At 44.8% G+C, this 27912-nt stretch overlaps 1 long non-coding RNA gene across 4 annotated transcripts; it reads left to right on the forward strand.

Annotated features, from left to right (window-relative positions):
• LOC128324582 (uncharacterized) lies at positions 1-27842 on the forward strand. Of its 4 annotated transcripts, XR_008306957.1 has the most exons (7): positions 1-47; positions 187-258; positions 1409-1512; positions 18071-18194; positions 20962-21066; positions 21869-22032; positions 27162-27842. It is a non-coding gene; the product is annotated as an uncharacterized LOC128324582 (long non-coding RNA). The 4 variants fall into 4 exon arrangements; XR_008306958.1 differs by lacking the exon at positions 1-47 and having other exon boundaries at positions 65-258; positions 18071-18200; XR_008306956.1 differs by lacking the exon at positions 1-47 and having other exon boundaries at positions 65-258; positions 21864-22032.
• Positions 27843-27912: the final 70 nt, after the last annotated feature.

Below are 27912 nucleotides of genomic sequence, written 5' to 3' on the forward strand. Positions count from 1 at the left end.
CAAAACACCAGGAAGGTATTCCTACTCCCCTAACTTCCACCAAACAGGTTTGTGGGGTGGGAGGGGGTAGCTGCAGTAGAACTAAGTGCAATAGAAGCATTGGAATTTGTCTCAGTTTGTAATAAGCTCTGAGGGCAAATGCTTGAATCTGTCATTACAAGACTCTCCTGCTATTCTGAATTTTAGTGCCATCACGAGTTCTGCTGATATGCAAGAAGCTGATTCACCCTGATTTCTGCAAGCAGCAGCAATATGCAGGTATCTAATAAGTATGTGGCAGCACTGCTATGGGCTAAACTAGGTATGGCTAAAGCAGACACAAACCAACCAAGCCTCTGCCAAATGCATGGGATATTTTTATTTATTTATCTAACAATAATGGGGGTGGGGCAGGAGGAGAGAACTGAATTGTGACCTTATTCATGCCCCCTCCCCAAAGAACTGCTTTATTTCAACCTTTTTCTGTCAATGGATAAGCCAGCTGTGACTGTTTCTGGAGAACTACCTTATAACAGCAGTACATATTCTGGTAATCTCCAGATTTGACTACAGCCATGCTCTCTATGTGGAGTTGCCTTTGTACATAGTCCGAAAACTGCAGTTGGTTTGTCTTCTCAGAGAGACCATATTACTCCTATACTAAAAGAACTACACTCTTTAACTACACCAATAAGTTTCCAGGCAAAATAAGGTGCTGGTTATAACCTATAAAGCCCTAAACAGCTGAGACCCTGGGTATTTTAGAGAACGTCTTCTTCGCCATGAGCCCCACAGCCCATTGAGACCATCTAGAGAGGTTAATCTGCAGTTGCCACCAGCTGCTCTGGTGGCTACACAGGTACAGGCCTTCTCTGTTGCTGTCTTGAGATTCTGGAATGTCCTCCCCATCTCTGACAGCTTTTAAAAAGTCTCTGAAGACTTGTTTTTTTCATCCAAGCTTTTTTACTGGACTGTGGTTTTAAATGGTTTTAGGTTTTTATTTTTAATCTGTTTTATGTTGTTGTAAACCACCCAGAGACAGAAGTTTGGGGCAGTCTACAAATTTGAAAAATAAAATAAAATATATAGGGATATGAAACTAGAAGAAAGACCGGGGGGGATGTCGGGGGGGGGAATGTTTCAGGGGCAAAAGCAGTGAATTCTCCACCCCCAACATCCACTTTATAAGAATTCAGCCTGAGCCAAGCTGGGTCATGCTGCCCTAACATATAGTTTCATCCTGAAAGTCAGCATGAATTAATCAATGGTTTCCAAGCCCAGAAAAAGTTCAGAGAGCAGGCCCAAAGAATTCACAGATAACGCTATTGTTCTCTCAGTGGTGAGCTCTCATGTGACTCCCCTGTCAGATGAACAATAGCCAGAGACGCAATGGCAAAGCATGCCTCTATTAACTCTGTTTTTCCCCCAGGGTGATACAATGTGAAGTTGGTTGCCCAGGAAGGCCGGCTCCCAGAGACTGCTCTTTCAGCTCACTTAATGCCAAAGAAGTCCTCGTAGACATATTAACTCAAGGTTCTTTAGCAAGCTTTCCCTTCTATCACCTTACCAGAGAAAAGTGTAAGACAGTAAATCAGAGTTGAAAGCCCTGAAGCACTCTGAGATTTAACTACCTACATCAGACACAAATGTGGGCAACATTGCCCTGTTTTTTTTTTAAAGCAAAGTGAGCAAGAAAGAAAGAAAGAAAAAGAAAGAAAACTGCTTTGGTAGAGTAGCCAGGTGCATCTACCAGAAAAGAGGAAACAATGCTTCCCTCCAAAATGAGTTCACAAGTGTGTGTCCTGGTCTGGAGAATTCATACAGATGTGGTTTACAACTCTGTGAACTCCAGCCCTACCTGGGTAGGCCAGGGTTAGTCCAGTTAGGGCTGGCCATCGGGGGCCCCAGGATCATTCTGATCCCACCAGACGCACTCCTCCCCTGGGTAGCCTTGATCAGGAACCTAGGTTTAAAGTGAGGTAGGAAGTGAGGCTCTACACATGATCGGCCTTAACGGGCTCTGCAGGTAAGTTCACCTGCTCTTCCTGCAGATGAGCAGGGAGCCATCCCTGGGCGGCCAGATCAGCCACCTACATGACTACCAGTAGGGATGTGCATGAACCTGTTCGGACGCCCTTTTATGAGCCAGTTCGAAGTTCAATGGAGGGAGGGTGCCGCTTTAAGGGTGAGGGAGGGTGAACTTACCCCTCCCACTTTCCCCTCCGCCAGCACTCATTGCTGTGAAAAGCCTTTAGGGTGGCAGCATACCTCCCTGCCACCTGGTTGCCCTCCTTGACCGAAAGTGGCTGGAAGTACTGGGCAAATGTGCGCCCGTCGCATGCACGCACATGCATAGCAGATGGGCGCATGCATGCACGCAATCAGTGCATGCGCACCCGGTACTTCCTGCTGAGGAGGGGAACGGGGTTGCAGGGAGGTATGCTGCTGCCCCGAAGGCTTTTAACAGCAATGAGCATTGGTGGGGAGTAAGTGCACCCTCCCCCTCCCTTAAAGCGGCACCCCCGCCGCCTTCAAACCGCCCAGACACAATTCCGTGCACGTCTCTAACTACAGGCTCTCTCATGGGGCATCCTGGTGAGACCCCAAGGCCGGGAGCCTTGTTGGAGCCTCCCAGTCGGTGGTCTCCTCATGAGTTGCCATGGCATGGAGCCGCAGCACGGCATCTCATGATCAGTGAAAGGGGCGCTTAAGGATGTTTGCTGCTGGGAGCTGAGCAGCTCCCGTTGCAGCACACAATCTCCGAAATTCAGGCTGAGCTCCCCTAGCCCAGTTTTCGGAGGTCATGAGAACAGCCTCAGAGTGTGCCTCCTACCTCTCTCTCTGCTTGCCTGGGGTTCTGTGCTATGCATTATAATGTAGAATGAAGTGGCTGGCAGCTACTCCTGGGTTGCCAGCAGTCATATTTATGATAGATCAGGGGGGAAAGAGCGGCCAGGCAACATGTTGACCAACTCCCAGAATCTTCAGTCAAAGGCCATTGCAGCTTGGGATTCTGGGAGCTGTAGTGTAATCAACAACATCTGGGAATCCCTGTTACAGGGAACACTGGACCCAGCATCAAAGTGCCCCTCCTGCCTGCCTGCCTGGCTGTCTCTGGGCCCAATTGCGGGGTGAAGGTGGGGAAGGAAGAACAGCATAGTAGGGACTCATCCCTGGGCTCTTTCTGCTTGCTGCCACACATGCATGCTTCTTTTTGCTGCTCTTGCTAACCCCATTGTCACAGCTGGCTCCCTCTTTCCTGGCCAGCCCACCAGCAGCCGCACATCACAGTGCCACCTTGTGCTCACCAGTGCACCCAAATTCAGCAAAGGAGAGTCAGTGTGCATGGATGCACGTACATGCACACTGCTACTCTTGCCCCCTCTTCTCTCCTCTCTGCTGCTTTTGCCTTCTGGCTGACCCTCAAGCAGCAACAGCGCAATTGGGAACATACTTGCTAGTGTTTACCCCTTCCACGTTTCCAAAAGCATGTTGGTGATTTCAAGCATTTTGATGCGGAGGCAAGGTTCTCTCTCTCTCCCCCCCCCCAGAGTTGTTGGCAGAGGCGTATCTAGGGAAAATAGCGCCTAGTGGAAACACTGAAATTGCGCCCCCTGTCCAAGCATCTGACACCCATCTTTCAGATAACTTTACCATAATATCAGCTCAAAAATACAAGTCAAGCTCACTAATCTTTTAATATTTCAAAAACTATTTAGCAGTGGACTTAGCCAGACCAAAAATGCTGGAAAATGACAAATTTCAGTATGCGGGGGCTCATGAAATACCCAAATACTATGTGGAGGTGTACTTGGAAAACTAAACAGAAGTGCCTGTCTAATTCTCTACTATACATTGTAGCATCACCATTACATAAGTTTTAAAAATCAATGGAGAATTTGACTTTTCCAAGATACTCTGAAAATAATTAAAGGATATGCAGAGTAAACTGTGTCACTACTTGGAATATATTCTAGTCTTTCAGAAAGACAGTTAAAATGAGAGAAAGAGAGCAAGAAACTCCCAGTGGGCCTTAATATTAAGGATTTCACACTGATTCAAAGACAAACTCACCATTAATAGCCATATTAGCAAGACATCACATTTAACTCACTTATCACAAGAAGCAAAGTAAGAGCAAATGAATACAATCCTAGCTCATAAGCTTCAGCTCAGTATTTACAAGCCCTGATTCTCTGTACATAGTGCCAATCTGAATATGTGTACAGTGTCTTGTATTTTATTATTATTATTATTATTATTATTACCTGTAGCCCCTTTGGGGGGCTTCCTAAAGGCTGGGGAGGTTTCAAAGGTTCCCCCTCACCCTGCTGGCCTCTAGGGCCTCGCAGGGACCATTTGAGCATGTGCAGTGGCCGTTTTCAAAAATAATCTTTTTTTTAAAAGGCCACTGAAAACAAAATGGTCACCACGCATGCTCAAATGGCCTCTTCAAAGCCTGGCATTACCTAGGGCCTCACAGAGGCCATTTGAGCATGCACGGTGGCCATTTTGTTTTTGGCAGCCATTTTTTAAAAATTTAATTTTACAAAATGGCGCCCCCCTTCAAGTGGCACCCAGGGCATGTGCCCTGCCTCCCTACCCTAGATACGCCCCTGCTTGTTGGGGGGGTTTCTTTTTTTTAACATTTCCTTTATGCAAATCTTTGAGATAAAGCCTCTGCATGCAGGATAGTAGTCAGATGTGTCTAAAATGAATACACATTGGCTAATGGCTACACATTTCATGTGGGCTGAAGCTACCAGCTTGACTTCATTTCACTCAAGGGGTGGGGATTTTTCATTTCAAAAGGGGGTGGGGATTCAGAATTGCACTCCCAGTTTCAATCCCGAAAACTAGTACAATAAAAAGGGAAGAATGAATGGAAGGCCCTGTCTCTACCTGTGGCACTTGTTGTAAAGAGTACACAGAGATAGATTGTTTGGTTAACCTTTTCTGCTTGGATTCTTGTTGTTGGTTTTCAATATTCCTTTCAAGCTGAAGTCAAGCTATAGATGCCCATAAGCAATTTATGTTTCTTTTAATCTCTATATGTGTCAGCTTGAATGGTGAAAGTACACAGAAGTTCTCATTTCTTGGAAACTTAGTTTCTCTTGTTTCTTCTTTACACATATTTTCACCACTCACAAAGTTTCCTTTGACTCAGGGCCAGACTATATTACAAATTACATGGAGCCTGTTATTACAAATGATGGGTTTGTATTTTAATCAGTAAGTAGCAGCCATGAGGGTCCCAGTCTGCATCCAGACTGCAGCATGGGTAGATGGGGCTTCACCTTTGCTCCCACCACAGACCCAGAGAAAAGCTCCCGTTGGCTTTTAATTTTTATCATTAATTACAAAAGAAGTATCACATATATATAAGTTTCAGAGTGCTTTATACTTGGTTGCAAATGCTGCACCAATGATCAGGCATGTACAAATCTACTTGCCAGCTCACCAGTGGAGAGTGTTCCCCACCCTAGGGCGAGCAGAACACCCAGCAGCACACAGATCTCATTTCCACTACTATTTTTGAGAAAGTAAGCATTGCATTCTATCTAGTAGTCTTTTATGTTTTGTGATTTGAGAAATTTGTCCCAGTGGAGATCCTGTAGCGCGGGCTTCCCCAAACTGCGGCCCTCCAGATGTTGATGAACTACAACTCCCAGCATCAATAGACACAATTTTTTGTGGCTGGGTATGCTGGAAGTTGTAGTTCAGCAACATCTGGAGGGCCACAGTTTGGGGAAGCCTGCTGTAGCGTGTGTGTGGGAGAGGTGGAGTCAGAAAGAAAAGGGAGGGAAAAGAAAAGGAGAAAATGGAGTGGTTTCAGGAAAAAATCTTAGTTAAACCAACATAAGATTATTTTGTGTTTATGAGGGAAGCAGCTATAAAATGTTTGGCGATGAAATTTTGAACCAGCTAAGTGTGTGAGCCTGCAAAGCTTGTGAATATTCCTGCAGCCTCATTTCATTGTATAGCTGGCCTACATTCCCGAACTGCTTTCTACTATTGCTGCTGCTGATTGTTTCTTCAGCTTTCTGACCTGCATGACCCCCGAGGGTACTTTTTCCTTATCAATGCTGACCTGGACTCTGTTCACTGGATGCCTACTGCAGCATGGCTCACATCCCACCGCTACCTTTTTCCCTGTCCACCCCAGGAGAACCTGTTCCTATTTCTGCAATTACCTCCTCACCATATAGACTGCAGATTTTACTCCAGCAAAGCAGAAGGCTATATTGCTTCTCTGCCTAGGCCCTAAAGGCCAAAGAATATATAATAATTTGCCCTTTCCTCCTGCCAACTTGGAAGGGGATGCCAATTCTGACGAAGCTGCACTTCAAGGCTTAGATGATCATTTTGACCCTACTTTGAATGTGATTGCTAAACATTAATTAATTTATTATTATATTTATATCCCACTCTTCCTCCAAGGAGCCCAGAGCGGTGTACTACATACTTAAGTTCCTCCTCACAACAACCCTGTGAATTAGGTTAGGCTGAGAGAGAAACATTACAAGTTCTATTCTAGATTCCAACTGCCTGGAAAAATCTATCAGTATGTCGCAGTATTGCATGCCTTAAGTGTAACCTGTGAGTTTGCCAACTTTACTGATGGAATGATCAGAGATCAGATTCTTATGAAAATAAACTGCTCCAAGTGGCGTGGAAAACTGCTACTAGAAGGGAAACATACCTTAGATAATAATAATAATAATTCAATTTCTAGACCGCCCTTCCAAAAATGGCTCAGGGCGGTTTACATAGAGAAATAATAAATAAATAAAGATGGATCCCTGTCCCCAAAGGGCTCACAATCTAAAAGAAACATCAGACAGACATCAGCAACAGTCACTGGAAGTACTGTGCTGGGGGTGGATAGGGCCAGTTACTCTCCCCCTGCTAAATAAAGAGAATCACCATGGTAAAAGGTGCCTCTTTGCCAAGTTAGAGAGATGACTAGGATGTGGAAAATGCTTTTTACTGTGCCAGATGGCTTTCTTTCGTACCCCAAAATCCACCTCCAGATATGTTCAGCCTAAATCCTTCAAACCCCAATCTTCTCATATAGCACTGTCCCAGAAAGTGGCAGCACAAGAAAGGAAGACCTACCAATGTGGAGATCACTCTGACCACAAAGCCAATTTCGCTCACTGTCCTGCAAAGAAGGTCATTTGCAAGTGCAAGAAAAAGGGGACACATTCCTAAAGTTTTCAAGTCTTGTGTCCACTCCATTACTGATTCACTATATGATAAAGATGAGGCAAATGAACCACTTCCTGACAGCATTTTAAGTGTGACAGAGACAGACTCAGAGCCTGCTTCTCCACATTGTCAAGTAGAACTTAATGGCCATGAATTGCGGATGCTGGCTGATTCCGGTTCTCTGTACACTATCATTGCTTTACAAGAAACTCCTTACTACATCAGATCTGCACTTGCAGTTTTCAGACATCCACTTCCCTATGTTCCTAGGAAAATCACTATTTGAACTGCTGAGAGGACTTAATGCTACCACCAAACTTTCCCAATGGCAAAATCTGATAGGGCTTTCTGTGCCATCTCACCCTGCAGATGCAGAGATGCATGCTCAGGTAAGAGAGAAGCAACAAGAATATAAATTGTATGTTGATCAGAAATTGGGTGTGAAATAGCAAACATTTCAGGTAGGGGACTTCGTTTGAGTATGGTTGCCTTATAAAGTGAGAAAAGGACATTCTCAATATTCTGGATGAAAATAAATAATCAAAATCTGAGGAGATTCTGTCATATTGGATGACAGAAAGAAATTGAACAGTTCAAGACTTTCAAGCATGCATACTATGGAACAAAAGGGATGGGAGTCTGATCTCCAGAGAGGAACTGGAAGGAATTTGATCTTGCCTCCAGTTTTAATCTCACAAATGAAAGTGATGGACAATCCTCAATACCAGAAGAAAAATCATAAACAGCTCCTGTGCCAGTGAACCCAAGAATTAGGAGAAGTATGCATGACAGGAGACCACCTAAAAGACTTCAAGTTGTTACTGAATTTTAAATCATTTCAATTCTGGTTCTTATAAAGGGGAGGGATGTGTTGTATTCGATCTGGTAGTCTTTTATGTTTTGTGATTTGAGAAGTTTGTCCCAGTGGGGATCCTGTAGAGAGTGTGTGGGGTGCAATCAGAAAGAAAAGGGAGGGAAAGGAGGAGGAGAAAAATAGAGTGGTTTCAGGATAAAGTCTCAGTTAAATCAATATAAGGCTACTTTGTGTTTATGAGGGAAGCAGCTATAAAAGTACAACAGAAGGAACAGAAGGAGAGGGTTCCTTCAATTTCTTACCCTCTTTGTATTCCAGTGCAAATGATAGAAGAGCTGCTTCTCTCCTAAGCCCTCTCCCTGTGTGCCACAAAGGATTTGGAGGAAGAGGGGAGGTTGGCGGCAAGCAGAAATAATGTCTGGCTAGTGATCAGTGTCTAAACTTGTGGATCCCTGCAAACAATTATACATCATAGGCTGACTGACTTTTCATGCTAAAGGAGTTTTCAGTGGCTTATAACAACTTCATACATTACAGGAAATAAATGCAGTTTTCCCACTATATATATAACATTCAAACAGCGTGAAGACTTCCCTATTTGTGAGTCACAGCCTCATGTGCATGCAGTGGAAAAGATGTTATGTTTTCATCAGACAGTGGGGCCATTCACACTACCTACTGGGCGAATGGGCAGCAGGCTTTACAAACCTTGCCTACCCGCCATATGATCATGCTGTTCTTGGTGGGAGCACAGAGCATACTCCCACACGAACAGCACTGCTCCATGCAGCACAGAGCAGGGTGGAGTGCTCTGAGACCAGGATTGGTTGTCCTGGCCTCTGGATATTCCACAGTGAATCACACAGCAAGCGCAGTGCACTGGGGGGTTTCCCTAAGGGACGTGCACTCTAGAAGGAATGTGACAGAACCGCAGCAGGGAGGCTCGAAGGTGGCAGGGGTGCTGCTTTAAGAGCGGAGGAGGGTGCACTTATCCCTCCCGCCACTGTTCCCCCACCAGCGTCCTTTAAAAAAAAAAGCCCTTCGGGGCAGCAGTGTACTTCCTTGTCACCCCGTTGCACCTGTTTTCTAGATATGACCTGGAGTCTCCAATGCGCCCGTGCACATTGTGTGTGTGCCCGTGCACATGCCAGCACGCAAAGGCACATCAGAGACTTCCAGTCATATCCAGAAAACGGGGGCAATGGGGCAGCAGGGAGGTACACTGCTGCCCCAAAGGGCTTTTTAAAAAAAGGACGCCAGTGGGGGAACAGCGGCGGGAGGAATAAGTGCACACTCCCCTGCTCTCAAAGCTGGACAACCCCTGCTGTCAACTCAGCGGAACCTGTTGGGAGCCTATCCATCCAGTGTCCAAGTCAAGGTCACTGTCAAGGTCGCAGGCAGCTCCTTGAAGTACTCTCCGGTCTGCAAAGAAAACACAAGAGAATACTTTACTACAGTATCAGGTTCAGACAGTCTCCCCTGCAAACTCAGTCCGCTTATCAGATAGCACGGTTCCAGAGCAAAAAGAGTGCAAGGTGTTCCTGGGGGAGGTGTTGCAGCTAGGGCAGCTGTCAGGGCTTGGCCAGGTAGCAGAGTTGCAGCAGGAAAAGCTTAAGTCTCTAGAGGCCAACATGAAGCTGGGGTTTTCTCTGAGTCAGAGGCTCAGCTGTAGCAACCTCAAAGAGACTTCTTGTTTCTAGCATTTAGCTGCAGCCTTCAGTCTTGATTTATTGCTGGGCTTAATTGCTCTCTGCCTTCAGCCAGCTGACACAGATTCAGGATTTATCTGGTTTGTAAAGCAGGCATCTGCTTCTCCTGAGTTCTTCCACCTGTTGTCTGCATCTCATCAGTCTTCTCTCGCGAGGATGCAAAGGTGCTTTGTTGTCTACTTCAGTGTTCTGCTCTCCATTCCCTGTCTCTACTACCTCTGATGGTCTTGGTTGTCCTGAAGCTTTGACTGGACCTGCCTCTGGTATCTGCTGTGGGCTGACAGCTGGGCTCTGCACTTCAGGTTCCCCTGCAGCTGCTGGCAATCTGCCAGCTTCCCCTTCCTCTTCGCTATCTGAGGACGGGGGCATGACAGAACTGCTGGATCTTCGAACTGGTTCGTAGGCCCATAAAGGGTCTCCAGACCAGTTCCGTGCACATTCCTATGCTCTAGGCCCCCATCTCTGTGTCAGCGTGAGCTGCAAGCAGCCCGCACTGACACGCTATCCCGACAGCTGGGTTAATGGTGCACTTGTGCCCTTAACTTGGGCTAAGAGCCAGGCTTTGGCACTGGGTTTGGCACCACAGCACAGCCAGGCTTCATGTGGATCCAGGTTTTCACCTGGGCTTGGCTGCTTGTGATAACAGCCTCAATATCTTTTTATCTTTTATCTTTTTATTGGAGAATCATTAATATTCCTAACATATCAATCCTGTGAGGTGGCCTCACTCAAGTGAGATCCTATTCTCAGCAATGGTTTTTGTCAGCAGGCAGCAATGATGTGAGCACAAACTGATGGGCATGGAAGTACTATGTACTACTAGGAACGTAGGAAGCTGCCATCTACTGAGTCAGACCATTGGTCTATCGAGCTCAGTATTGTCTTCCCAGACTGGCAGCGGCTTCTCCAAAGCTGCAGGCAGGAATCTCTTTTAGCCCTATCTTGGAGGAGCCAGGGAGGGAACTTGAAACCTTCTGCTCTTCCCAGAGCGGCTCCATCCCCTGAGGGGAATATCCTCCAGTGCTCACACTTCTAGTCTCCCATTCATATGCAACCAGGGCCAGGACTCTCCCATTCATATGCAACCCTGCTTAGCTAAGGGACACGTCATGCTTGTTACTACAAGACCAGCTCTCCTCTCCTAGTAGTACTAGTACTACTACAACAAATATGTATACACAGCTTTTCAAAGAGGTTCCCACAGATGTTTACATAGAAATATAATAAATACATAAGATGGCTCCCTGTTCCCAAAGGGCTCATGGACACCAGCAATAGCCACTGGAGGGATGCTGTGCTGGGGCTGGATGGGACCAGTTGTTCTTCCCCTGCTATATAAGAAGAATCACCACTTTTAAAAGGTGCCTCTTTGATCAGTTAGCAGGGGCTACTGGAATACTGGTAAAATGTTTTGTCCACTTTCATCAGTATGCCCAAACTGCCAGTATAACATTATTGTTCCCGAGGGTGTGTGGGTGGGACATGCAGTGCATTTCTATCACTGGCCACAGAGAAATAAGAAAGAGAGTACAAGAATGGAGGCAGGTCACCAATCAGCCTCTGAATGCATCCTGAGGGCCAATTTCTTGCAGTAAAGAACAGAGAGCGAAAAACGGGACAGGTTTGCAAGGCTCTGTCTAGGTAGCCTAGTGCACAGTGTTACTTTGGCTGGAATATTCTTTGCTTGTGGAGCCATTACTGGATGAATCTGTCCAGCTCCATGTATTTGGAAATAAAATCTGCTGAAGCCAGTGGGATCCTTCGAACCAAAAAGTGTTTAGGAGAACTCATGTGGAACAAGAACTCTGAAAAAGACCTGAAAGCCCCAAATGCAGAGCTTATAACTACAATTCTTCCTGCCAGTTCATCTGGATTTAGTTTTATGCAATCTCCAGCCACAGCTTTGTTGTCAATGAGTCCATTCAAATCAAACAGTTGTCAAAATTCATGCCAACGAGACTGTATCTCTGTGAAGTCTGATAAGTATTTATATGCTCACTTCAAGTGGTTAAAATAATTTTGGGCCTTTCAAGAATAAGATAACACTTGGAAGTGCAAGATAGCAGTATAATTACGGTAACAATCCTGGAATTCAGCCCTTTGATGTCTATCAATGCTAGAAGGGCAGGTGAAACATTGCCAAAGAGTTAACAAATACACAGCAGAGATCAGCATAGCCTTTGGGTTTTGAATGCCTTACCAAAACCTGTTCTGCTACTTACAGTTCAGGTTCTGAGGTCATGGAGCATTTGAAGGCTCTTGCAGTACTGGACTTTTAACTCTTAAATGCCCACAGGCAAAATGATTTCAGCATCAAAAAGAAGCTATATATGCACTGGTCTCTACTATGCCTTATCAAGTGCCTGGTCCCTTGTCCTATATCTGCTAATTCTGCAATTCAGAGCTTAAACCTTTAAAATAATGAGAGATGAGAGAGCTCAGATGGGAGAATCACTGATGGGGACATCTCTCTAGGAAATGCTCTGAAAGGGACACTGAAAGACAAGGCACTTGTTCACACGACCTGAAAGAGGATCTGAGGAGCCCCCAGCCAGGGTAGGAGAGCTATTCATGCTTCTGATCTGTGGTTGTGTGAAGTCAAAGAGCAAGGTAGGATCACATGAGACTCATTGTGTGGGAGACAGGAGCTTGGTAGGACAGGTGTATCCTATTCACATTCTGTCCCCAGCATTTTACTGAGGGTGGACAAAAAGCTGTCCTATCCAGCACCCAATCACCTAAACCCAGCATACAATCACTCTTTCCTCCTCCTCCCTTGCTTTTTGAGCCCACACAACCATGGATTGGGAAAATGCATGGCTTTCCTGTCCTGACCAGTAGATCCTCTGACCCTGTTTCAGGTCATGTGAATGAGGCTATAGTCTCCATTTGACTACACTTTCAGTTCAGGTTGAACATGGCCCTTACAGAAGGGGAGGCCAAGCTGAGGTTCTCCAGAAGTTGCTGGCTTACAATTCTCATTATCCCCAGCCACAGTTGCCAATTGCCAGGAATGATGCTAGTGATAGTTAAACAATATCCAGAGACCCTCATTGGCTACCCCACCCCTAGGAAAACAAAACAAATGCAGCTTGACAACATAACTGAAGCTTTATAAAGCATTCAGAGGTGCACCTAGGTAATTTTGTAGCCTGGACCTAGAGGCCTTTGGAGGGGCCCCCTCCCCTGCAAATTAAGCATCATCATGCTCAGCTGGGTAACCACACCATCCGGGACAGACTAAAGAGGATTTGGGGGGCCCCTGGGGCTGTGGAGGCCCTGGACTTCGGCACAGACGTCCAGGAGTAAGAGCGCCTCTGATAGCATTCACCTTCACAGCAACTGTGTGAAGTAAATCACAGTGATTCCCATTTTACAGAGGAGGAACTGAGGGTGACTGAGCTTTAAGGTGGCCATTGATTTAGGAAACAAGTCCAATAAAAATGATGCTTAAAATTGTTTCCAGTGTTTGTAAACTAAATGAAAGATACATTGAGTTGAATGCATGTTTGATTACAATTACCAATCATCTTCCAGGCTAGAAGGTATTCTCAGTGTCACTTCTGAAAATGCCCTGAGATTAGGCTGGCTCCTTTGTTCCTCCAGTGATGTGAGAACATGGTAGCACTGTTCATCCTGCACACCACTGTGGTGATATGAGCTGTCCAGGATCCTGGGGATGGAGTGGCTCCACCCCACATCAGACTTAATCCATTTTGCAGAGGGTCAATTCTAATCTAGGTTTCTCTCTCATGGTCTGGGGCGTCTCTCACAGTACCCAGTAGCAACATGGGAAGGAACAACATTTCAGCCATTTCAGCCATACCACTGAAATCATATAAGAACTCACAGAGGTCATTCACACAATAAAAAACTGTGTTCTACCCTGGTTTGGGAGCTGTGTATACTCCCAATTTTTAGTGGTGTGGAAGCAAAGTAGGAGAAAAACCTGGGTAAAAGTTATTGTGTGGAAGCAGGTAGGAAGAAAAGCTACCCAGGTTTTCCTCCTACCTTGCTCCCAAACAATCACTTCTACCCAGATTTTCCTCCTACTTTGCTTCCACACAACCAAAAATTGGGAACACACACAGCTCCCAAACCCAGAATATAGTTTTTTATTGTACGAATGACTTCACCTGGTGAAGAGTTGTTCCTGTCAGAGTAGAAGACTAGATTGATATATGAGTCAGTCATAGTTATAATGATGTATTTCTTTACACAGCACAAGTACCCTTCATTCTGTTCTCTCTGTCACTGTGGTACGTTTCTTTAGCTGAAGAAAGCAGAACTACCTGGGAAGCTGTGAGACAGCAAAACAAACCCAGCTGCCTGACATTCTGGTCTTTAAAGAACAAAATGACAGATGTATCACCTTGCTTTAGGCTTTGCATTCAGGGGGCTGGCTTAGACAGCAAACCCAAAAACAAGGCCGCTAGGAGTTAAACCAGTTTCAAGGATTCCAATGCAGAAACACGGCAAACATGAGAAGGGACGGAGGACAAAATATTAAAAAAAGATTTTGTGAAATTAAAAACTGGCCTTGAATAATATATTTATGAGCAAGCCTTTCCAATAAAATGTGAATATTGCACAATGGTATATTCACCTCTGCCCAGGAATCCATTTGTATAATTTGCGTATTGATCATGAAATTTGATCTCTGCAGTATAATGCATTTTGCACATCATTAAATGTTTGCCTCAGCCCAGGAATAAAGCAAATGTCCTCAGTTGTGTAGAATGTGAGATATATTTAATTATATTCTCTCACTCCTTGCATTTCCTTGCCAATAGAATAAACATAATTGTCCTTCACACATACCATTTTGTCAAACGAACAGACCTGTCTGGTTTTTTATAAATAATCAGACAACCATTTTTCTGATGATTTATAAAACACAGTGAGGTGCTTCACACAATTAGTGTTAAGTGCCTCAAGGTGGTTTGTGGGGAGAGCTGCCTTAGCCCGCTCTCCCCACAGACGATCGCCCACAGAGCCCTGGGCAGCTGGATCGGCCACTCACACAACTACCAGTTCCATCATGGAGCCAGTGGGGGCTGCGAGGATCATCCCAGGGTGCCCTGCACAAGTGCGGGGGGCATTTGGGGGGACCCCCAAGCCCGGGAGGCTGCTTGTAGCCTCTAGGGATGTGCACTGAACCGTGGAGCTGCGGTCTGGCACAGGTGTGTGGGGCTCTAAGGACAGGGGAGGGTGTACTTACCTCCCCCCACCGCGTTTCCCCCACCGGCGCATTGGTTCATCATTACTAGCATTAGTTTTGTGCATGAGGAGAAGACATTTCCAGCTTCCATTCATAGCTTAAAATAAATTGCAGTTTGTTTGTTTATTTATTTAATCATTCTTTGCATTTGTATAAAATCTCAGGGCAATTTACAATCCAATCAAACCAAAACCTAAAAATCACATAAACAGATCAAAATTACCATAAATAAAACTTTAACATGTTAAAACTTAAAAACAAAACATCATAAACTAAAAGCTTGATAAAACAGGTGTGTTTTCCAAAGTCATTGCAAAACAACCGGTGATAGGGAAGTTCTGGTTTCATTTGGGAGTGTTTCCCAGAGTCCCAGGGCAACCTAGAGAAGGCCCAGAACCGGGTCACCACTAAGTGAGTTGGTGGCAACAGCAACTGGACCTCCCCCGGTGATCTTAATAGGTGAGGAAGGTGCTCTCTTAAATACCCTGGTCCCAAACCATTCAGGACTTTATAGGTGATGACCAGAGCTTTGTATTTTGCCTGGAAACTGACTGGCAGCCCATGTAGTTCTTTTAAGATAGGTGTAATGTGGTTTCTATGGGTGACCTTGGAGACCAGCCTGGCCGCCGCATTCTAATCTGCACCAGTTGCAGTTCCCAAACTACATACAAAGGCAGCCCAGGATTGCAGTAGTCAATCCTGGATGTTATCAGCATATGAATGACTGTTTTAAGGTGCTGGAGAACATAGCTGGAGTATCAGGTATCTCCTGATGAAATTGATATGCAGAAACAGATCTGGGTGTCATCAGCATATTGAAAGCACCCTGCTCCAAATCTCCTGATGATCTCTCCCAGCAGTTTCATGTAGAAGTTAAAAAGCATTGCAGATAGAATAGAGCCATGTGGGACTCCATACAATAGCTCTTGCTTTGAAAAGCAACAATCTCTAAGCAACACCATCTGGAAACTACCAGAGAGGTAGGAGCAGAACCACTGCAAAGTAGTGCCCCCCGCCTCCAATTCTCTCAGGCAGTCCAGAAGGATACCATGATCGATGGTATGGAAAGCCACCAAGAGATCCAAGAGGACCAACAGGGTCACACGCATCCTGTCAATTCCTAATTGAAGATCATCCATCAGGCCAACCAAGGCAGTATCCACCCCATAGCCTACCCAGAAGCTGGTTTCAAATGGGTCCAGATAACCTGCTTCTTCCAAGACTGATTGGAATTGAGAAACCACCACCCTCTCAGTCACTTTGCCCAACCATGGAGGATTGGAGGCAGGCCTGTCTAGCTCTGAGGGATCCAATGCAGGTTTATTCAAGAGTGGTCTAACACATTCTGCCCTCACTCAGAGAGGCATTGATGATACTAACAAGGCCCTCTCCAATAGCGTCCTTGCTAAACTGTATAAGCCATGTAGGGCAAGGGTCACGAGAACAGGTGGTAAGGCCAGGGGCGTATCTAGGGTAGGGCAGGCAGGGCATGTGCCCCAGGCGCCACTTGAAGGAGGCGCAATTTTTAAAAATTAACTTTTTTTTTAAAAAAAAAGGCCACTGAAAACAAAATGGCCACTGCACATGCTCAAATGGACTCTGTGAGGCCCTAGGCCATGCCAGGCCTCGCAGAGGCCATTTGATCATGCGCGGTGGCCATTTTGTTTTCAGTGGCCATTAAAAAATATATATTTTTTAAAATGGCCACCGCCCATGCTCAAATGGTCTCTGCAAGGCCCTAGAGGCCAGCGGGGGGAGAGGGAACCTTTGCAGACTCCGGCCATGGCCTTTAGGAAGCCCCCTGAAGGGGCTACAGGTAAAAAAATATAATATAAGTCACTGTACACATATTCAGTTTGGCACTATGTACAGAGAATCGGGGCTTGTGAATACTGAGCTGAAGCTTATGAGCTAGGATTGTATTCATTTGCTCTTACTTTGCTTCTTGTGATAGTGAGTTAAATGTGATGGCTATTAATGGTGAGTTTGTCTTTGAATCAGTGTGAAATCCTTAGTATTAAGGCCCACTGGGAGTTTCTTGCTCTCTTTCTCTCATTTTAACTATCTTTCTGAAATATTAGAATGTATTCCAAGCAGTGACACAATTTACTCTGAGAAAAGTCAAATTCTCCATTTATTTTTAAAACTTGTGTAATAGTGATGCTACAATGCACAGTAGACAATTAGGCAGGTGCTTCTGTTTAGTTTTCCAAGTACACCTCCACATAGTATTTGGGTATTTCATGAGCCCCAGCATACTGAAATTTGTAGTTTTCTAGCTTTTTTTTTTTGGTCTGGCTACATCCACTGCTAAATAGTTATCGATATATTAAAAGATTAACTAGCTTGACTTGTATTTTTGAGCTGATAATATGGTAAAGTTATCTGAAAGATGGGTGTCAGATGTTTGGACGGGGCGCAATTTCAGTGCTTGCCCTGGGCGCTATTTTCCCTAGATACACCTCTGCTGACTGTTGTTCTAAATCTTTTACAGAGATGGCTCATGTTTTCAGGTTTTGATCAACAACCATGCCTAGATGGTACAGTGTTCCTTTTAACAGGGATTTCCAGATATTGTTGAGTACAAGCCCCATCATTCCTGTTTGGACAGGGGCGCAATTTCAGTGCTTGCCCTAGGCGCTATTTTCCCTAGTTATGCCTCTGGCTAAGGCAAACTTCTCCAAGCAGCTTGTCCACATTCTCAGGAGTCACAAGCCGAAACTGATCCAACCTAGCCATATAAGAGGAGTTGCTGGACAACCGTGGAATCCAGTTTGGCTTGAATCTGAGAAATTTTGTCCACAACAAACTCATTAAAGGTGTCACAGCAAATCACCAATGGTTCTAAATTCAGATTCAAGGGAGGAGCAGCATGTACTAGTCCCCTCAAAACCCTAGACCAGGGCTGCTCAACTTTGGCCCTCCTGCAGATGTTAGCCTACAACTCCCATAATCCATGGCTATTAGCCACTGTGGCTGAGGATTATGGGAATTGTAGTCCAAAAACAGCTGGAGGGCCTAAGTTGAGCAGGCCTGCCCTAGACAATTCTGGTGGACGTTTGTTGTTGCACTCAAGCCTCAAAAACCTAGGTTGTTCTAACAGGATTTCTTGCTCTGTTCACAAACTGTGTTTAGAATAAACCAGTATTTGCCAAGTTTGGACCCAACAACAAATCATGGTTCATCTGAAACCACAAATGAAAGCTGCAGATTTCCAGCCTTTGCATGAGAAGGGGTGGAGGGAGCATGCAAGTCTGAGGTTTGTGTGAGTAATATTAAACCATGGTTTTATCATTAATGTTATGTCTAAAGCAGCCACTGTGTTAATGATTCATTGAGCTGATTGATTCATGAGCACCTTCAGGCTGCTATTGAGCACCACTTTGCTTGTACAAAGTTGTAGAGTGATTGTACACATACGTACTTGCAATGAAGCTTTTGCTTACATTATAGAATGCTAAGCTTCAATGTTGACAATATCTCATCATATGAATGTTTCCTTTCCTTTAAATTCCTTCCCACACCTTCCATCCCACACTTTCCCCCCCTATGTTCCTTTACATGAAGCACTCTGTCCAAGACTTAGTAAACGCAATTAGGATTTTGCTTCCCTTCATAGAAAAATTACTGTTTTGTTGAAAGTGATGCATGTATGTGATTAAGTGTTTAGTCAGGTCAGAGACAACATGCTGGGCATGCTGAACCTGACAAAAAAGAGGAGGAAATCTGTAGCTTCCGTTCATGGTATAAAACAAATCGAGATTTGTCTTTGCAGCCAAACCCAGGTTTATATACTTAATCACGTACATAACTATTTGCTGCAAAGACCCAGTTCAGGGGCAGGTTGTCATGTTGGGAGGAGATTTGCAACAGGAAAACAGCAGAGGGGGAAAGTTTTAACTTCCCTTCTCATGCCATGTTCCTGAGATGGATCAGCCCCACTTCTCTCATGACTGTTTCCTATCTGGTCTACTTTATGTTTTACGACGGTCAGTTAATGACAGGCTTAACATAATGTGTAGTGCTGCCCTCACTGATTTTCAAATGAGTACCATGCAGCAGAACCCTGTGAGGTTGCTTTAGCTGATGTGGCACAAAATGAAGTTAATGCCACAGTGGAGCATTCACTGCTAGGCAAGTGGGAAAGAATCAGATTCTGCTCATTTGATACTATAGAACTGTGGAGTTGGAAAGGACCTTCTAGGCCATCTCCTCCATCTCCCTACTCAATGGAGAAAATGCAGAGATGGCTATCCAGCCTTGCTATCCAGAGAGGGAATCACTTCAGTTAGCTCAAGCACATGCAATAAAGACAGAATGTAGCTATGACTGAACAAGGTGGGGGGATGCCCCTGTGTCACTGAGGGAGGGGGAACCACTAGCTAGAGGATGTAGACTCCAAAGGAAAGAGTTGTGGTATGCAAGGACAAGGCAGTGGAGTGGAATCAGGAATATTAAGAGTTTAATGAAATAGATATAATGTAGAGAGAGGGGAGTGTGCAGACTGCTTCTCCGAGCTCTTGCTGCTGGCTATTTGTTAGCCCCGCCTCTACTCCAGGACAGGAATACAGGTAACTAAAGCCACATTCAAAAGCTGGCCTGGATCAAGGAATGGATTAACCACAGGGGACAGCTTGCTCTTTGCACTCCTCTTCACAGGAGAGAAGGTGTGTGTGTGGGGGGGGCTCACTCCAACCTTGCTACACTCCTGAATAAGGCTGTGTGCATGTCATTGTCCTGAGCGTGCTCATCCTCCCCCCCTCACCCCCCACTCCCAGAGCACCAGGGCACCTTTCCCCTATTCTACACACATTACAAATACAGTTTGATCTTCTCACAATTAGGGAAAGGCACCCTGGCACAATAGGAAGGGAGCAGAAGGACTGCACTCTCACATCCTTATCATGTGCAGTCGGGCCAGGGTTGGAGGAAGTATAATCCAAACTGGCCAAGAGCAGGCAACTCTGATATGGAGAAAGATATGCTTGGGCCTTCCTCACTCAAAATTCCGTGGGTACTTCCACACCCTCTAGAAAGCTGGATACTGGTATTGGAATAGGAAAGTCTGAAAACATTGTTTTTAACGGTCTTCCTTGAACCTCAAGATGAAACCCTGCCTCGTAACACCAGTAAGCACTCCAGGACAGAACAAGTCAAGACACAGGAGAGATAGAATGATGGTGTGAGAGTTATCTCTTCACATTTCTGAAGCACCTTCAGACTGCGGCAGGACAAAATTGCAGTGACCACCAAGAACGCAGCTGCACTTTCATAGTCTAATATGTAATCAAATTATCATGGTTTGGATTCAAACCTTCCCTTCTGGTGAAGGAATATTCCTCTAGCAGCAGGAAGACTTTCATTATCTCTAGATATTGCTTCATGTTTATGAATCTATTACAATTGGCTCATTCTTTAAAATGCATGCATTCATTCATTTATTTGATTTCTATACTACCCTTCCAAAAATGGCTCAGGGCGGTTTACACAGAGAAATAATAAATAAATAAGATGCATCCCTGTCCCCAAAGGGCTCACAATCTAAAAAGAAACATAAGATAGACACCAGCAACAGTCATTGGAAGTACTGTGCTGGGGGTGAATAGGGCCAGTTACTCTCCCCCTGCTAAATAAAGAGAATCACCACGGTAAAAGGTGCCTCTTTGCCCAGTTAGAAGGGGTATTTATATTTGTTTAATATAAAATGTATTTATATTAAACAAAGAAATCTGAAGTAAAAGTGGTGGTGGGTTGTTTTTTTGTTTTACTGTCATTTTAGGATAAACTATATGAAGGTTAATAGAAATGTCAGGGTGAAGAAAAAGACAGAGAGTCTTACATTGTTGCCTAGTTTTATTCTCACAGACATGGACCCCTAATCACAATGACGACGGAGCTAAAAATTATCTTTCCATCCCCCATACCATCATAATCCAGTGTGACAAAAGTATCTTTGTTATACCTATATTTACTGCTTTGCAATTGCCCACTGACCTGACATTTCTTAATCTGAGCTTGTTTTCCAGGTCACCAGTTTGCTTTCCCAGTCCTTTCTATCCTCCACAAGAATAGGGTGAAGTCATCAATCATTATTGTCCTGTCTCCATTTCACCCTCTCAGATACTTGGCTGGTGAGTAAAGTAAAGCTTTCAAAGTTGTTAATGAAAGCAAAGCTGAGAGGTTTTGTGTGGCTGATATCTGTGCTTAATATCACCTGTTTAATAAACTAATCCCTCTTCATTCTATCACTAATAGTTATACTGTACAGTTAGTTATACACCAAAAGGGAGTATGTCAACAGACACCTGACAAAAAGGCACCTCTTACACATTTCCTAGGGGCAGGGGGAATCTTTAAAAGTATCAGAGAATGGAGTTTCCAAAATAATCTGAGCAAGCAAACTGCCACAAGCAAACTGTAACCTAAATTTGAAGCTTGGGGACATAATCCCTGCCAGTGCCAGAATAAGAAACCTAACATCACTGGTGGCTTTAGGACGGCATTAAAGACACACCAGTTCAACCAGGCATTTGTTTGGTTTTAATGGTTTTAATCGGTTAGCTGTTTTAAATGTTGTAATTGCTTTAGCTGTTTGATTAGATTTTGTCATTTGTCGTTTTAATTGTTGTCTGTAAAGCTTCATGAGACTTTATGAGTGGCATTGGCAGCAGTTGCAGCTTATTCTGAGGAGTGGGGAGGGAGGCTGGAGGGGCGGAAGCAGCTCTCCTCCCCCCACCCCCCACCCCCCCACACACACGCTGCCTGCGGGCTGGCCATGGCCTTAAGGTGGATACTAGTCTGCAGGAAGAGCATTCTCTCTCTACTCCGCTTCTGAAGGATATCACGCATCCTGTACATGTGCAACTGGAAATTAAATAACCAACTCCCCAGCTTTGTTTTTCAAGAAATATTTGTTTTATGTGCCAAGCAAAGGATGGAGATAGAAGACTCCTGTGGCCCCAGATGGCAATTCCAGGATCCCCCTCCCCTGTCCAACAGCACTTGGTCAAATGTGGAGGTGATCACAGCAGCCTTCTTCTTCAAAAAGCAGAGCAAAGGCAGAGCTAACCTGTCAAAGGATTGACATCACCAGGCAGGTGATGTTTAGTCATTTATACTGAATGCATTGCAACAAAGAACCTATTTCCGGCATCCATCGGTTTTCATACTTAAGTTCCCATTGTTGTGTTTATTACTTTTTATTGTTAAGTAAACTTTTAATACGTTGCATGCGCTGATATTACTACCAACACATCAGATGACCTAGAGACCCATGGCTTGCCCTAGCCTCCTTCCTCACAATTAATTTTGCATGATTTTTGCTAACCGCTAAATTTTGGGAGCTTCCATAAGCATAGCTCCTTCTTTGTGAATGCAGAGTTAGCTAAATATATTTCTCCTTCTTCAGCTGTGCCAATAGTTATCCTGCACTAAACCACAACTGCACAACTGGTAGAAGGCGATTGATTGATTGATTGATTGATTGATTTCTTGTATATACTACCGCCAGACTCTAAAGGCTCTAGGAGGTACACAATCATAAATACAATAAACACACACTAAAACAAAAACAGCAATGAGTTAAAACAATTTAAAACATTCAAAAATTACTAAAATATAGCATGCAGGGGAGGAAACTAGCTAATATAACTGCCCTTTTTTGTTTTCATAAGCATTTAATAAATCCTTTTCCCTTTTTTTGGCTCAGAAAAGCGTGCTAGAAAAGTACATTTATGCTCTGGAGCCTGACATTCATGTGATGTGTGCTTTGACTTGCTCCTACTGGCCTTTGTCCCTTAATTGTGAAATGATAATATTGGATAGGCTTCATTAACCAGTGAAAGAGTTGCTTTCACTGCACAACTTTCCCTCTACATGTCATTTCTGCAGCTCTTATTCTCACAACCCTTTTGAGAGATTACTCATTTGAAAACACATTGAAGCTATTCTCACAATCACTGGAAAGCGGGCTAAGGGAGCTTAGCTTGCTTTCCAGGGATCGTGGGAACCACCGGGATTCGCAGGCGAGCCCAGTGCTCCCAAGGCGGCAAGCCCACCTAAAACACCCTCCCCTAAGATGAGGTTAACGGAGCGAGCACACCGTTAACCTCATCTTTTTGCTCGTGGGTTGCCACAGCGCACGGCAACCCACGAGTAGACCCCTGACCGGGAGGCTCTCTAGAATGCCCCACATGCTCGTGTGGGGGCATCATGGAACTTCCAGGGGCCACGCAGCCCCCGATCCCCGTCCCCGTTGCCGGCTCTGTGACGAAGCTGGCAGTCATGTGGGTGGCTGATTTTGCTGCCCAGCTATGAGCAGCTGCTCATCTGCGGGGAGAGTGGGCTAAGCCCACTCTCCCTGCAGTTAGCCCAAAAGCTAACTGCAGGGATAGGCTTCATTATCAAAAAGCTTCATTATCAAGAAAACCAGGCTATTTTAAGGGCAAAGAAGAAGAAAAGTCTATCACTTCCTCAAGGTGGTTGAGTGTCTATCAGTTTGGATGGGAAGCAAGGCCACCGAAGAGTAAGGTAGTTATTTCTATCTACCGGGGGAGGGAGGAAGCAAGCTTCGTGGGTACACAGAAGTAAAAAGGTAAAAACATAATTTTAAAAAGAAAAAGAAATACACATGCAGTGGGCTTTCATGACTCATGTGAGGCTGGCTGACCTGGAATCAGGAGATTTGCACACTGTACGCACTCCCAATTTCTGGTCATTAGAACCCAGAATTTTTCAGCAATGTCAGGTTGACATTTTTCAGCAATGTCAGGTTGGCACCAACCCACTGTTAACCAGGATGGAAGCCCTAATTCAAACTTCTGGTCATTAGAACCCAGAATGTTTCAGCAATGTCAGGTTGGCACCAACCCACTGTTAACCAGGATGGAAGCCCTAATTCAAACTCTAGATTGATGATTCCAGTTAAATGTCAGGTTGGCACAGTGCCAACCCAATTTCACCAAAGATTCCCAGGTTTTTATGACCAGAAATCATAATGTGCATGTACATTACGCCCATTTCCCAATTCCTGGTCAGCCAATCTTGTGCAGACCATTAAAACCCATCCAAACACACAAATGGCCTTGTAATCTTCCAGGATCTATGGAATGTTGAGAGAGTTGGAGTTCCAGTGACACAGACCTTTTTCATCAACTATCCCAATGACCACTAGGGGCATTGGAAGTAGAGGAATTTAGTGAGGGTCTCCTTACCTGTTCCTGCTTGCCTCTACTCTATGACCCCTGCTTTAAACTCCTTAGGTACTTCCTGAGTTGAGGCTCCTCTTCCTTTCCTCCTAAAGAGAGAAGATGGAAACATCTCTCTATCCCAGGGCTGCTCAACTTCAGCGCTCCTGCAGATGTTGGCCTATAACTTCCATTGTTGTTGTTGTTGTTATTAATTCGATTTCTAATTTTATTTCTAAAAGAGAAATAAAATTAAAAAATAAAATAATCCCTGACTATTGGCCACTGTGGCTGGGGATTATGGAAGTTTTAGTCCAAAAACAGATGGGGGGCCTAAGTTGAGCAGTCCTGTCCCTACCTATTCATTATGTAGCTCGTAGATAGGATTAGGTCTTTCCTATCCTGAGGTATTTTACCCATAAACTATTTAAGTAATTTAGACTCTACAGTGATCTCCATGTGTGTTTCTTGTATAGCTGCAACAACTAACTCCACACTCTGTTAACTGGAGTGGTAGCTTTCCTTGGCACTCTGCTACAGTATTTTGTACTTTTCCCAAAGGGAAAGGAAAATCATCATAAAACCCCAACAGAGAGCTGTTGAGCCATAATACCAGTTGGGGTTTTTTCTTTTCTTTTGTTTAAAATAAGGAAAGTGGAAAGAGAGAGAGTTAGCCTACTGCTCAAGTTATGTAGCTTATAGAAAGTATCCTGGAAGGTATGGGTTTAGGCATACTCTAGCCCAGGGATTATCAACGTTTGGTCCCCAGATGTTATTGGACCAACTCCCATAATCCCCAGCTCCTGTAGCCTTGGTTGGGGACTATGGGAGTTGACGTCCAAGCGTGGTGTAGTGGTTAGAGTGCTGGACTAGGACCGGGGAGACCCAAGTTCAAAATCCCCATTCAGCCATGATACTGCTGGGTAACTTTGGGCCAGTCATTTCTCTTTCAGCCTAACCTACTTCACAGGGTTGTTGTGGGGAGAAACTTAAGTATGTAGTACACCGCTCTGGGCTCCTTGGAGGAAGAGCGGGATATAAATGTAATAAATAAAAAAATAAACATTAACCCCATCACTACTCTTAGAGGCTTAGAATATACTGCAAAATTTTGTTGCAGATAAAGCACAGATATTAGTGGCCTGAACTATGACTTTTGGTCTCAAAGGAAAGTAGTGTTATATAGAATGGGCAGTGGGAAAGAGAGAAGGGAGGTTGCCATAGAACAGGACATGTTTCTTTCTAAGGGAAGATACTGATTAGCTCCTGGTGGTTTTGTCAGGTAACAGAGCACTGTTATGATCTTAGAAATGTAAATGAATTCCAATTAGGAAAAGAAACATCTCTGGAGAAAGTACACTGACAGGCAACTGAAGTGTCAAGGGAAAGTATAAATAAAGAAAGGAGTCTGTAGAAAACGAAGGCTGACATTTGAAAACAACAGTGAAGACAATGGTTATTTTGTACTATTGAGTCTGATAGCAAGGATATTGAGTAGACATCTCACAGCAATGTTCAGGAACAGTTCTGTGGAATGGAAACTCTATGCAATTAGTAGGGATTAGTTTGAATGAAGGCTCATCAAGCCAAAGCCCTGGAACCTGTTTTTAATGTCCAGACTTAGCCCTGGAACAAACTAGCATGTAGGAAGTCAGTGCCTTTGAACATGTGCAGAATGCTTTCTCCTCCATGAATGTCTGCAGGACTCTTTCTGAGGAGCACCAAATGCTATAATCCTATACCCACTTACCTGAGAGTAAGCCCCATTGAATTCAATGGGGTTGGCTTGATCTGGGAGGGGCCCAGCTGCCCCCTGGATGCCCATACTTCTCATCACTACTAACCCATGAGAAACATTCAGGCCTCTGTTGCAATAATGGGAAGGGCTTCAAGGCACACAACTCTGGCATCTCTCATGTTTGAAATAAAGGATGGGCTGTTAAGGAGCTGATACCTGTATTTAGTCTCTGAGCCCAGTGCTTAGCTGTATTTTTAAAATATACATTTTATGTATGTATGTATTTTTAAATCTATATTCTGCCCTTCATCTGAAGGCCCTAAGGTGCTTCACAACTATATTAAGCATCATAAACACATCAAAGCATAAAAGGTGTTAATATGCCTACTCCCCAGGTCTCATCAGGACGGTGTTGCCATTGTTGCTGTTCTGGCTTTCTAACTGGTGCTCCTCAAATATGCTAGGGTGGCCCTAGGAGTGTGCTACTTAGCAAATAGGGCCAGGTAGAGGCGGGTGTGGGGTGGTGGTGGTGGTGGTGGTGGCCTTTGAAGGGGAAGAGCCAGGCAGCTCCTGGCTCTTCCCAGTGGCAGGGATGGTGGAGCGGGATAGAAGATTTGCATTATGTAAAGCACAGTCCCCATGGCACTGACTGGCATGTCAGACACTGTAGGGCAAGGATCTAGCATCAGAACACCAGTCAAAGGTAGAATGAGCCTTTAAGTATCTCTGAGCCTAGACTATCCCTCTTGGCAGGGGCGTAGTTAGGGAAGAAGGGGCCGGTGTTCGCCGCTCTCCCCAGTGGCCCCTCGGATTGAGGGAGATAATGAAGAAAATAGGGAGGGGAGGAGCTGCGAGGCCCAGGTTCTTTGAACCCATCCGCTCAGTTATTGCTACACCCCTGCTTCTTGGGCTTCACCTGGTCACCTCCCTGCCTGAAGAGTGGAAACCTTAAAGGGCAGCTTTCTGGGGTCTTGAACTCCTCCGCCCACTCTATCTGCTCCTGCCAATTTTTTTGCTTGCAAATATCTGGGTGGTGTGGGATAGGCCATCTTTGTACTAATTTCAGGTTCCAGAGTTGCTACCTCAGGGAGTTCAAGCCCTCAGGAAGCTATCTCAGGGGACTCGAGCTCTAGGGGTTTCTCTGGTGACAGTGTCCAGGGATGGGGTCAGCATCTGACTCTGAGTCATTACTGTGAGCCAGGGCCTGGGAGTCTGGACCATTATATCTGCTTTCTTCCACATGAATCAACCTTTTCCATGAGATTATTGGACCTAGGTGTTTAAAGGACCACTTTCTCCACAGGAAACTGTCTATCTCATAAGAACATCTTAGAAGGCCTTCTTGCATGTGACTTCCCCTTCAGAGGTACAGTGTGCGGCCATGTATCTGGAAATGCCTGTGTGTTTTAAGACTGAAACCTGAGAAACTGCATACTGCTGCTGCTGCATAGGGTAGCCAGATGAATGACAGCAGCGTTGCTAGTCACAGAGCTCTCAGGCCTGGATTGACCCTGGCCAGCCAGGCTGTTCACTGGATGCTTCCAAGGCAAGAAAGATATTCCTGCTTTGCCTCCATTTCAAGGTCTACCCAGTCCTCTTGTGGCTCTTGGCTTGTCTCCTGATTTTTGTTCCTGGTCTGTCAGCTTGGCCTTGACCCTTGCTTTTGGTGTTGGTTTCCAGATTGCTTCCTGAGCCAAGTTCCTAGTCTGTTCTGGTTCTCATCTGGGCCTTCCTGGTTCTGATTTCAGTTTCTGACATATCCCCAGTGCTGAAAAATATGGCTGAATATGGCTGACACCGTATGAGAAAGGGCCTCTTCAGTGGCCAGCCGCACCCTGTGAAACAACTTTCCCTGAGAGATCCAACTGGTTCCATCTCTGGGGGTTGTTGAGGCAACTAGCCAAACCCCATCTATTCTGACTGGCTTTCCCCCCATTTGCTTGAGACTCTCTAATTTGTTCTCCAGTAAATTCTTTTATTTTAAGATGTAGTATATTTTTTAAATATACAATTTGTTGTAAGCCACCTTGAATTTCTTTGAAAGACATATGAGA

The sequence above is a fragment of the Hemicordylus capensis genome, chromosome 4 (assembly GCF_027244095.1).
Source record: "Hemicordylus capensis ecotype Gifberg chromosome 4, rHemCap1.1.pri, whole genome shotgun sequence".
Taxonomy (NCBI): Eukaryota; Metazoa; Chordata; class Lepidosauria; order Squamata; family Cordylidae; genus Hemicordylus; species Hemicordylus capensis.